Source organism: Aptenodytes forsteri, unplaced genomic scaffold (genome assembly GCF_000699145.1).
Source record: "Aptenodytes forsteri isolate BGI_AS27 unplaced genomic scaffold, ASM69914v1 Scaffold151, whole genome shotgun sequence".
In the NCBI taxonomy this organism is placed as follows: domain Eukaryota; kingdom Metazoa; phylum Chordata; class Aves; order Sphenisciformes; family Spheniscidae; genus Aptenodytes; species Aptenodytes forsteri.
In genome coordinates, this window is record NW_008795939.1 from 5,456,279 (window position 1) to 5,469,582 (window position 13,304).

A 13,304-nucleotide genomic window follows, 5' to 3' on the forward strand; every position below is an offset into this window, starting at 1 on the left:
GCCCTCGCCGCCGCTCTCCCGCGGAGCCCCGACAGCCGGGCTTAGCGCCCGCTCCGCGGGCCCCCCCGGACACCCTCCCCCCGGGCCCAGCGGCGCTTTGCTTCGACCCTGCCAAGTTCTTCATCGCGTCGAGAAACCGGATCACAAGTGTCCCAAACGCGGCATACGGTTTTTGGCTCGAGTTTGTCTGTATCTCAGCTTCCCCTCTAAAGCCTGAGGTTTTTCCCTGGTCATTTTTTAGGGTATTGTGAAAATAAACTCATGGTGTAAGTTAAGGTTACAGCACTCACGATAAACCTAATGGGAAGGTCCAAGAGGAAACCAACAATTCCCTCTTGAATTATGAAGACTTGAATCATACGTAATCAACACATTGAAAAGCAAAAGGTGAAAAACAGTAACTGGATTACAGCTCATGACAATGAACAACTCAACCTGTCTACAAGAAAATCAGTATGTGACCAGTCTATTAATTAAAATCTTCATGAAGTGATGAAATTTGGATGTAAACCCAAACTTTTGAATACTCAGGTTCTTGATCTTCCTATTCTTCTTCACATTCCTTCTGTATCTCTTTTTCCACACTGACAAAAAAAAATTGAAGGCGGAACCTCAACACCCCTTCAGCAGTTATCACTGCGTCCTGCAGGGTTGGAGCCCTGGAACACTCCGAGGACCAAAACAAGCATCTGCAGCAATTACAGCCAGTTGTACCTAGTGTGGATTAACACAGCAGGCATACACCATTCTCCCTGTATTCTGAGTTTCATTTTGTTTCCAGTCTTCTGTATTTCCTCCAACTTCTCTCTCAAACCTCACTTTTCTTTCAGTTTCCATTTCCTTTTGTCCCAAACTTGCCCTCTTCCTGTAATAAATCCCAGCCTCCAGTTCTTTCATTTCTCTGCCCTGCCCTCTCATCCACTTTTTGCCTGAAGTTTCTTTCGTTGGTTTCAGTTGTGCCACTGTATTGACTGTGAGCTCCAATGTCCGCCTGCCTCTGGAGTTTACCTGTATTTCCCATCCACTTACTCTTTCTAGATCTCCCATTTTCTGGTCTCTCCATTTCTAATTTTCCTGCCCAAGTCTCACCTTCCTCCATGGTGCCCAGCTCTCTCTCCTCCTCCCCTACACAAGAGCCCTGCCTTCGGACCACATTGTCTCAGTGCAGGAGCCTGGGAGCAGAGCCACCAAGAGCACCTGGGAGAAGATAATCCCACTGTCAGGTCAAGGACCGAGGCTCAGCAGCACCCTGAAAACCAGAGCAGAAAAGCCTGCTCAGCCCTGGGGCGTGCCTCAGGGCCTTTTGAAACAGTAGCTGTTAAACTTAGCAGTGGTTTCACAGGAACTATTCTTTCAAAGACAAGGAGGGTAAGAAAACTGCTTCCAGCCCCCTGCCAAACACAAGTTTCTACTTCTTACACTGCTTCTATTTTGTCTTTAGACTTCTTACATTGCACTTCTTACATGGTAGGCCTTAAAAAAGCATTACAGCTTCCAGTAACAGAATGCACTGCTAGAAATTTTAGGTGATGAACAGCATGTTCATTCTTTTCCTAGCTACACCTTTTAAGGTATTATTTTAAATTTTCTCAAACAAGTAATCCTGAGTCAGCATAGAAACTTCCAGCTCAATTTGCTAGTTTCACCAATGTTTATAAATGAAATAAAGAAATGTTCTTTCAATAGGACATATCAGTCACTGTTACCAAGCCCACTCTTCATACCAATCTGAACCCTGTAAGAAACCTGAAACACATGTATCCCAGCACAGGCAGATGCTCTGGACTTTGACCCAGACATAGCTAGGTGTACATATTCCTCTGACTGCAAGCATTTTCCTAATTCCAAATTTCTGCCATTTTTTTCTAAGTTGTGCATCTTCTTTCAGACATGAGAAATTCTCAGTCTTCCCTGGAATCAAGACTCGCCATTTGTAATCTACTACGAAGACCTAAAAATCTGTTCTGCAAAGCCATACAATTCTCATGCTGCAAATTCTCACACCCAACCCCCCAGCACTTCACTGATATGAAAACACATGTGGTGTGTTTTCTAACAGACATTTTAGTGGTTCAAAGTCCACATAACTATCATGTACTCTTATCCTGTTACCTCTAGAAATCAGAACTGCTGAGATGTTTTCTCCTGCAGTCCTACTGCAGAATATCAATCCTATTTCTACAGACTTACCTTAAGATCAGTGCTATGTTGCTTGTCCATCCTTTATGCTTCTTTTTTCATAAGTCCTATATTCCCAGTGTCTAAGCTGTCACTTCAACAGCAGTGCGGCCAGCTCAATTCTTGGATGCCCATTAGGAACAACGCTTCACACCTCCTGCTTTTCATGTCCTAAGTGAAATGCAGACATGTCAAAGTATGACTGCATTAATTCATGCATAACTTTCCATTGTTTTTGAAGTCCAAACATCTCCTACCAAAAAATGATCTTAAAGGATGGTAATACGCTTAACAGAAACTTTTACCAAAACAGGAATGGCTTTGTTTTTGTTGTTTCCATGGGTTGCCTGTAAAGGCATAACCATCCAGATACTCACTCTGTTCACTATGTTCTGTTAGATCATACCTCCTATCCAGCAAGTATTTTAAAATATTTTTTCCATCAACCATGGTTAATCAGGCAGGATCTACTAAAGGAGTGTCCAGATTTTGGAATGAAAAAGCCAAAACTAATCTACATCTTATGCACTAATCTGCTTTAGAGGGAGCTCCCAGTTTCATTGTTTCATCATCTCCAAACGCACTGAAGACACTGAGTTTCGTAAGACTATCTACAAACTTTTACCTTTCCCTTAGTGCCCTAGCAGATCTTCAAGAACTGATGAAGCAGCAAAGACAGGAGCAAGGAGTGAAACTGGTAAAGACTGCTTCTAGATTTCTCCCCCGTCACATATCATTACCAACAAATCAGCCTGCCACTAGGCTTATTTACCTTTATCTTCCAACATAAATAAAGAAGTCTCATAGGTTAGTCCAACACCGAAGGCTGGCGGCAGGTACATTGAATACACACCCATCAGATGATGACTGTTTAAGGTACTGCTTTAGCATGCTGTGGAAAGGCACTGTGGAAGATTAGTTTTCTTTGTAGCGCAAACCTTAAATCTTGTTTTACCATGCAGATTCTGGACTACAACAAAACAGAATCTTCTGCCTTGGTCTTCCCCTTCAACTTACAGTGTGTAGAGGCAACCTCCTGGAGTGAGCTTAAGTCATACTTTATTACTTATTTCACACTATGCGAATATGCAATGATTATTCCAGGTCTGACTGTAGTAAATCTTCCCTCCTGCTGCCCACGGCACACTGATCTGCCAACAAATGCTTTCCCAAGAAGGAGAACATGACTTCCCTCATCACAAATAAACTGATTTTTTCATTTAAGTTAAGGATGACAGAACCCAGGCAGGCATATGAATGTCCATCAGCTAGTGGTTCACATGATAGATGCGCTTCAACAGGAGGCAAGAATGAGGACAGTCTTGAATATTGAATTATACACAGCCAGGATGCCGCGTGTTCTTATGGTGGTTTTTTAATCAGATTATTCAGTGGTTGCAACAAGTAGTTACTGGTATCTGAGCATGGCTCAAAATCCTTCAAGGTAGTTCAGACATTGTATTTGCATGAAGAATTATTCAAAGTCAACAGGACTACCTGCAGAATTTATTCTGTGAGAAAAACTGGCTTTTAAAATTTTTTTATTAGAGTCTGTAAGTTGCCAGGAATGTAGTGGGGTAGGTTTTGTCAGCTTGATGGTCACAGTCACAAATAGCCGACCATCAATTCTTCCAAAATGCGTTCTGTAAATACCTCTGAAGTCAGTGCAGACCCAAGGAACAAAATAGGATGCTACAGTTTAGTCTCATTACAATCATGAATAGTTTCTGTGCTTCTAGTGATAGTCCCATGGAAACCAACATACTGCTTCCTCAGGCAGGACATTACTGTCCAGAATTGAGAAATAACATTTCAGATGGTGTCATTGGTCTCTATTACTCAATTTACTTAATGGAGGTAGGAAAACAAGTGAAGAAGGCCTAAGAGGACTCGGTGTAGGAGTGTGTCTGGCAGCTTTAAAATGTAGTAGTCTTCATCTCTTGAAAGAAACCCTTCACAGTGATGGAAAAGCACAATGTACTTTGGTAGGGTAACAATCATGGAGACAAGCACGAGGATGATGCAGGATCGAAGGATAGCCACTTCAGTTGCTGTTCTTAGCTCAGTATTAGATGACTCCTCAGATGATATGTGTAGCTAACAGTAACACCTTAAAAATTTTCTAAGGAGCCTTTCTTGAGCGTTAACACAATCCTTGTTTCTAAGAATAAGAAGTCTTAAGAGTTTTGTAGAACAGTCTCAGGGAACACTGCCTCTCTTCAGTTTGCTCCGTCATTCCTTGTATCCCGCAGGCTGGCTAACAGATTTTTCAAATGTGTCATCTTTCAGAGTACTGATAGAAGATGTGAACTCTGACTTGTCAGCTCCCTGGCCTGGGTCAAATGACAGGCATATGGATTCTTCAGTGAGACTTTCTCCAGGTGTGACCCCAGAGCTTTCAAATCCTCATTTTAAAACTATTTTCAAAATCTGTTCTTTTCTTTCCCACCTTTTTTCATACCAGATACAATGTATCTTTCCCACACGGACTATACAGAAGGTAAGAATTGGGAGGATGGAGGTTTGTGTTACTATTCACACTCAAAGACATGACAAAGCAAATGCTTCAAGCTTTAGAGGAGACAAACAAAAAACTTGCTGCTTGAGACTGAAAAAAAAGAACCTTATCCACATGACCTCTTTATTTTGAGCTAACCTAAAACTTTTACCTAAAAATTAAGGGTTAAACAGCGATGAATGTACAGGGAGCGCTGTGCTTCACAAAGGAATAAGGCAGGCTGTCCTTTAGTGACCCATGGCTGGAGGCAGGAGGAAAACCTGAAGACACTTATTGGGGCGTCCGTCAAGTATGCTGAGTACACACACTCTCAGAGTGGAACGCACAGAAGACTTAAGGCAATGCCAGATTATCCAGTGTGATAAGATGGGCTGATTCACAGAGAATAGTATTGTCCCAGGCCAGCCTTCCAAAGGCTAGGGGCAGCTGAAGGCATATCCATGTTCATGTGACAGTGTGCCTTTAAGATAGAATTGCTGACTGCTCTGCTGGCAAGTCCAAAGCACTTGGCTGTTGGGTTTCACAGGCTGTCCTAGCAATTGTGGGGTTCGGGCAAGGGCTCCCCATCAGGCACAGCCTGATGGCAAGGCCATGGCACAAGAGGCAAGTGACCATATGGATTCACCCTATGAGCTGCATCTGGTCTGCAGGGCGTCGCTTTGACCACTTTGCTACTGTCAGCTAGGCAGGGCTCTGTTACGATTATTACTGCTTTCAGGCTGTGTTTTGAGGAGCTATCACATACTACATAATAGAAATACGCCGTATCACGAACCTTCAAACTGATTAACTTGACTGTTTGTGGCTGACTGCCTAAGTTTCACCTTTAGGTACCGAGATTTCTAAGAAGAAAACAAAGTAAATTTAAGCTTACTTCTATTTGGCAAATTAAGAAGTTTATTTTGGATTTCTTCTCTGGGCCAATCACCCCTTTCTAAAACAACATTTTTCTGCTACGACCCAATGTCTTAGCCTTTACAAAATTTTTAAACCAATGTGTTTGCTAATTGCTATATTGTGGTTTTAAATGGTAGTTTTTAACATCACAGAAATCAGTATTGGCAACCGAAATCATTCTTTTAAATACTTGCCTCATATGAAAACACCTTATGTATTTTTTCTTTCTGAGGAAAAACTGACCAGCCTAGTAAAGGAAATGAGTTTGGTTGCATCCTTGGCTCAAAGTGGTGTGACTGATTTTCTTTTTTAAATATGTGATCAGAGAGACCTTTGTTTTTTTACGAAAACACACTAAAAATACTGTTAATTGTTTCCTTGACTACTTGAGACTTAAGATAAAAAACCAAGGACCTGTTCTTGTAAACGCTAACAGAGTTACTGCTCACTACTGTGAGCTGTCCTGAAAGCACAAATCTTCTATAGCATGAGTACACTGCATTTAGAGAACCGTAAGTCACAACAGTACATCTCAAAAAATCAAATTCCACTACTTTAACCTGTAGTAAAACAGCACCACTGAAATACAGAGATATTCAAAATCCTATCTTTAAAGGGCAAAGTGTTTCTAGTTTTCCCTACTGAAAAGGAAAATCTAATAACGCGCTTTTATCACTCTCTTAAGTCAATGACACTGGTAATTGCCACACAATGTGGTCTAAGGAATTTGAGTAAGTGTTTTGATTGCTGAACTCATTATTGAAATGACTTGTCTTTATGAATTAGCAATTCTGGCCTCACAATAATTCAAGACCACCCTGACAAAGATAAAACAGAAATCCCAAAATGATTTGAGATTGGAGTAGTTAGCGCTGACAAGTCCAGGATATTCACAGATAAGCTGCACAATATAAACTGGGGCGGGGGAGAATGCATTGAAGTGTGGGTACCAGAATCTGTCTCACAGCTCAAAATACTGAGAAAGAAAGATAATGGGGAGCCTATTCTACCTTTTATGCTATTCACTGGCATAAAAACACGTAGGCACTCGGTACCTATTTGTTTGACTCAAAGGGACTCCACTGACCAAGCCGTATCCTTAAAACACTTTGGGCGTATATGCATTGTTTGTATGGACTCTAAGGAAAAAAAATACATATTGGGCATCAAAACCACAATACTTTCTCCCTGAAACCTTGCCATGTCATAGAAATTAAGGGATTTTTACACTCCAGGTTTGATATTACTATGCACGTCCAGAGTATAAACATATTTTGCTTGTTAGCCCATACCTTTCCCTCTCATATCATACTATATTTCACAATCATACTTTAGAATTATTTTTATGGCTTCAATTTATACAATGAAAAGCTGTCTTTGGTGTCTCTGTATTTGTATATTACACATTTAGAAATACAGAGGTTTGTCTGAAGTAGGTTTTCCTCTTTTCAATCACAGGTTTCTCCAATTCCTAAAAGGTAAAAGTAGAAAAACTATTACGGGATACACAGATGCAACATTCTGTGATTATCTGATCAAAAAACATTGCAGTTTACAACAGATAATCATGAAACCATAGGATTTTGGTAGCTTACTTTATGCCAAAGTAGTTCTTACATAATAATTGCTTTTTATGCAATCAGAAACAAAATTGGTTTTTTAAAATGCTAGGAAGTAAAAGAAACTGAAAGCAAATTCCATATTCTACAAGTTGAAGCATCAAAAGGAAATACCCACTATATAGCATCAGGCTTCAGAGAGAGGACGTTTGACACTTCGGGTAGATCCAATGGAATTAAATACTGTGTGTTCCAATTTAATTAGAAGAGCACTGTGCACTGCTCAAATGAAGGACATTACAAAATTCACCTGTGCAAGAGAACAGTGAATAGATGTGGCTCATTTCCGTTCATAGCTCTGCATGAAAAAACTTTCCTCTGGCTTACACTTCACTGAAGATAGTACAATACTATTTTTGTTTACTTTTCTCAGTCTCATACTTGGTAAGCCAGTTATTTCATCATATTCCAATCCAAACATGAACCCCGGGTATTCATATAAGAAAACTGGAAAAAAATGTAATGTTTAGCCAGTCCATATCCCTTCTTTCAAAAATTCACTATTATAAAAGAAGACAAAACAAAACCAGGAAAACTACCATCCACCACAATAATTCTTAAAAGCAAAATAAAATTACAAACAAAAATTGGCTTTGCCTCCATCCTCCTTTCACAATTTTTTCCCCTGGGAATGGTAACATATTAGTAGTAAGAAAACTATTTTTTCCTTCAGTAGTGAAAAAGTTACAATCTGTATGGCTTTAAGAGAAGAAAGAACAATGATTTTTAAGTCCTTAAAACTAAGAAGTCATGAATGCTGTTTTTTTGACCAAGAGCATTTAAAACATACTTAACTAATGAGTTCGCTTACAAATGAAGTATCAGTAATTAAAATACACTGTTTGCTACATCAACATCAAATTCTCTAAAACAAAAAGTTTGAAATAGGAATTTTAAATAAGCAACTCTTTAATAAAGACTACTTGAAAAACTCTATTTGAAATTTCCTCATACATTTCAAATATGTTACCTACATACAAACATTTAAACACTAGTTTCTTATGAATCAGCACTTACCTTTTTCTTCCCCATATTTAACGAGTACATTTCAAGTAGCCTTCAGCCACCGACCGAAGTTTCCATCCAACAGACAATCAGATAAAGCTTGCTTTCCAGTTGTAACTAATGGAAACAGTGCAAGAAGTAGTGACAACAAATTCCCATGCGTTAAATCGATAGGTTTTGGGTTGTTTGGGGTTTTTTTTGGGGGGGTGGGGTGGAGAGAGAAACAAGAGATGAACCAAAAATTCTTGACAAAACGTTTTTACTGCAATTATGCTGAAGACCTCGTGCCACCCTATAATCAGGAACTTGTGACTTGATCTGCCTTTATTTATGTATCACGGTAAGGAAATGATTAACATTCATGATGTCACTGCTCAAATTTTCAGTAGCAGTTCAGAATAAAAGCATACCCAAAACATTTTCCAGATTCACTGTAGTTTACCGTGTATGTGTATTGCCACCTAGAGAGTCAAGGTTATAACTGTAGGCATGGAAATAAGCCAGCCCAAGCACACCAGATATTTTGAAATCCTTCTTTGAACGTGAGCTTTGCTATACCGAACAATGAGTCTGTGCAGCTAACATCTCTTGTTGCAGCTGTCATCACATACTGTCACAAAAATACACGTGAATTTCCCACAACAAATCTGCCATAACCAGAACTAGCTGCCAAATGCTGGGCAGTAACTATCTTTGGTGCTACCCAGAAACATACACTTGCACCCTCTTATTTTCTACACGAAGGATCCTGTGGATTTTCCAACTACCCATATACATAAGCGTGTACTTTTTTAACATCCATCAAATTCTTGGCCTTGCCAACAGGAAAAAACATCAAGCAGTAACTGTCAAAACAGTGAGAAAACCAATAAATTTACTGTTGATCACCATATTCATATTGTAAATGCTGCTGTGCTGAAGATGGAGCCAGTGCTGAAAATACTACTTCATGTCACTGCTCTGCTGGCCAACTATCCCTGCACTCATTTGCTACCCTACTACTACTTCATCATCACCTATCTTCCATTCTCCACTTCCTTTTTTTTTTCCCTTTCTTTCTACCACAGTCTACTTAGCCAAGACATGATCATCAATGCAGCCTGTTTTTCATAGTAGTTCTTCACTTTCCTGATTTGGACTCAGCTTTAAGCTTTTCCTAGAGCCTTACCTATCTCCAGAACCATAAATATAGTGTAGGCCTTCAATAAACACAAATCAAACCATGTAAAACAGGCCTTAGGTTTAAAATGAGACAGAAAATTTACGAAGACCGACATGCCGGTAATACTGCTTTGCTGTTTAAATCTTCTCTGAAACATATTTAACTCCAGCATTTCACTTCTCATCAGAATGCCCATACCCTTCCAGATGCAACACCCTTATCAACCTCAGTAATATCTAGACGATCTCAGTGGTTACACTGTACATTTTCTTACTCTTTTGACAGGGGTTCTTCCTTTCAGAGAGGGAACATTTTAGAGAAAAGCAAACTCCCAATTACCTAGAGAGAATATAAACAATTTTTTTCCTGAAAGTTTAAGAACATATCAAGTGAAGATTGTCAGTTGGTAGGTATTATGCTACTCCTGAGTTCTCTTAGAATTTGTGCTGACATTTTGTTACCTCAGAAGAACATTTTCTTCTCACTGGCTATGAATGTACATATAAATTAGAACATCTTAAGCTTACTTATAGTTTATGTACAGCCCTTGAACAAGAGCTCTCTAGAAAAATGGAGTCGGAAGACCAGTGTTTTGGTAGCCCACAGTAGCGGGTAGTGACACATGGCATCTGGAGACACCAGACACTGAGCAGTGACATGTCTTGATCACACCTTTTGACAGCTCTAATGCAAAGTTTATGTCATCTGTCATCATTCCCCCTTACCTCGCCCAGCCTTTTGTATAACCCAAACTCTGACTCATTTCAAAAGGTTTTCCAAAGCTTTTAAATTTACCTCTATTTGCAAACAGATGAATGGAAAAAATTAATCAGCTCAGCAAATGCTCTGAAAGTAGCCGTAACATTCCAGCCCATAACCCAGAGCCCACGACTGGAACAAGCTAAGAGGAAAGTGCTTGCCTACAGCATAATTGCAAATAACGTAAACATACGGCCTACAACATAGTGCAAGCTTAATTTGTTTTAAAGGCCTTATTTATTTTATTATGGAATAGCTCAAATATAATTTTAAAGACAATAACAAAACCTCTTCTGTCCTGTGAATATAGGGGAGACAGATTTTAATGCTAAAATGCCGTCTATTACTGCATACCTACTGTATATGAAGCTCCAAGCAGATTTTAAGCAACTGAAGTATGTCTGCAAAGATACTAGCTAATACTGCAAAATACTGGATCCTGAGAATACTTGATGCTGTGAAATATTCTAAAAACCATATATAGGAATGCATATATTACCTAGGGAAAAAAGTAAAAAAAAAAAAGGACCCCCCCCCCCCAAACACCTCAACAAATTAATAAATCTATTTCCTCACTAATTTATTTTAGTTATAGTAAACATGTAATAGCAGTTACATTCTTGCCAGAAAACGAGATTATTTTTAAAAACTCCTAAGACAAGTTGATGTATTTGGACTTAAAAAATATAATTAAAAATATGTGAGAAAAATAAATATTGTTTAAATATGCATGCAGCTAATCTGATAGCAGGTAGAAGCATATCCAAACAAGCACCATGAAATGCTTGAGTCACTAAGCCACCTCCTTTCTTCTGTGGGTACTAAGAGACCCTAACAATCTAAATGAATAAGCAATGAACAAGTACAGGTACCTTACAGCACAAATACTGGAAAAAAAAGTTTCCAAATGTTTACTAAGAAGGCTCACGAGCTGACTATTTCAAGCAAAAACACCTAATAAAATGACAAAGTTATAGAAGCAACAATCTTAAGGAATAAAGTCAGGAACTTCACACAGTAATAATCCCAAAGTTTTCAAATACACGCAGGCAAAACTTTATTGTCCTTTAGCAAATACATTATTTTAAAAAAATAAAAAAAAAAAAATCACAAGTTGCCTTCTTCAATGATGATTCCAGAAAAAATACAGTGTTTGCTATCCTTAAAGACAAATTGCATTTGCAAAGCCTGGCAGTCTGCCCATACAACTTCAGTCTATTATTAAAGACTAGTATTTCTAATTGTACTTCAACTTGTAAATAAATTACAAAAGACAAACATTAAATTCGTATTTCACAGCAAAAAACACTAATTCAATGAACTTCCGTAAAAATTTTTTGCAAGATCCATAGTCTCTGCAAAAACTACACCTCAGTCAGTTAAGTTTGAAAAAGTGTATGTGGTTACTTCTATATTGCATTAACTTTTCTTGACACATCTGCGCACACCTGCCATTTTGATGCTACTGACTGGTTCAGTGCTAATGTCACAAAGAGTAAGAATAGCATTAACTTGAGAATGGACCGAAAACCTAAAAGCTTGCTCCCACTGCTTTGGGTAATGTGAAAAGGAGAAGGTGAAAAATCTTTTTTGTAAGGAGAATGGGAACAGTGGCAGCTTACAGAAGAAAAGATCCCCTTTTCCTTCCCCCTCCCTGCCACACTTGGTTTTGGTTTGCATAGAAAAGGGAATGTTTTGTCTGGTTTTGGCAGGCTCTTATTTTTTGGTTTAGCTATTACACAGAAAAAAAACACATTAAAAATCACCACAGCTTGTGTGCTTTATGATAAATTCATATGATAAATATTTCACTTTCAGATACCACAGTTACATCTTTTTGTTCAGGACAGACAAAATGATGTTCCATTTCCTTTCGGCATGTAACATATCCACCTGTTTCTTTTAATTGCATCCCAAAGTTCTAATTTTCTGTAGTCTTCTTTTAGCCTGCCTTCATGTTTTCAAGCATTCTTGCTAGACATCATAGCCTTCTCCACACCGTACACCTCCAGACAGCTTACTATTAAGTACCTAATAGTGATTATCCCATCCACCTAAGACAACTCAGACTTGCTTTTGCAGACTGACATAACACTGTTTCTTCAAGAAGGCAGAAGCATGCTTATTTTTCTCCCAAGTAGAAAAAACTTGAATCCAAATGGAAACAAGCTTCCTGCGAGTAGATGCAGAACTATGAAACAATTGATCAGGTCTCCATTTCAGTCTCCATGGTATCAGTCCTTGAAGGAGTTTTAGCTTCTGGTGGAGTCTCTCCATCTAGGTTCTGAATATCAGACAAATCAATAGTAGGCAATGGTGCTCTCCAATACAGGAATGAGTTATACTGACAGAAATCATCTTCTTGCTTTGAAAAGAGACAAATAAACAAAAAGGCAACAAAACATTAATGTGTATCACAGCAGTAAAAAATAATAAAAAGAAACTTTTATAGAAGAAACTAAACCAAGGAGAGTTACTCAGCTGTTCCATGTTAACAGTTCTTATAATTTTATACAGAAAAAATATGAGCTATTTCTAAGGAAAACACCATTGAAAATCTCAACCAAACCACAATTTAGTTTTGTCCTTTCAAATATTCTTGCAGAGAACTACTGTCCAACCTCTGGGAAATACTTCTATAACCCTACCAATTTCTTCAACTTGCAATTCCTGCATAGAACGATACTGTAAAACTTGTGCAATTGCTGGACTTTGCATACAAAAACTGTTCACTGTTTTTTCTTCTCACAATGGTATACAAATTTCATGCACGTTTAGAAGCTGGTATTCAGAAGAATGTATTTAGCTGTTTTACATCAACTCAGAGGATGACACTTGCAGGAAAAGTACAGCATTGGGTAGTGTTTCTACCACGTTCTGTTTCTTCTTTTCTGTATCTACGTTTTGTGCTCAAGTATACATGAGAAAAATGAAGATCTCTTCTAGGGGCAGGGAAAGGCAAGTTTAAGAACTGGTAAGTAGTACAAGAAAAACCTTGAAGGAACACATACTTATCTACTACTTTACTCTGCAATTACACTTTTTTTTTTTTTTTAAATCTCTGTTAGAAAACACACTGTTTGTTTATAACCACGTCGTGGTTATAAAGAGTGGCCAATCTGTGCATGTTTCTATGGACATGATACACGTAAGAAGAGGAATTCTC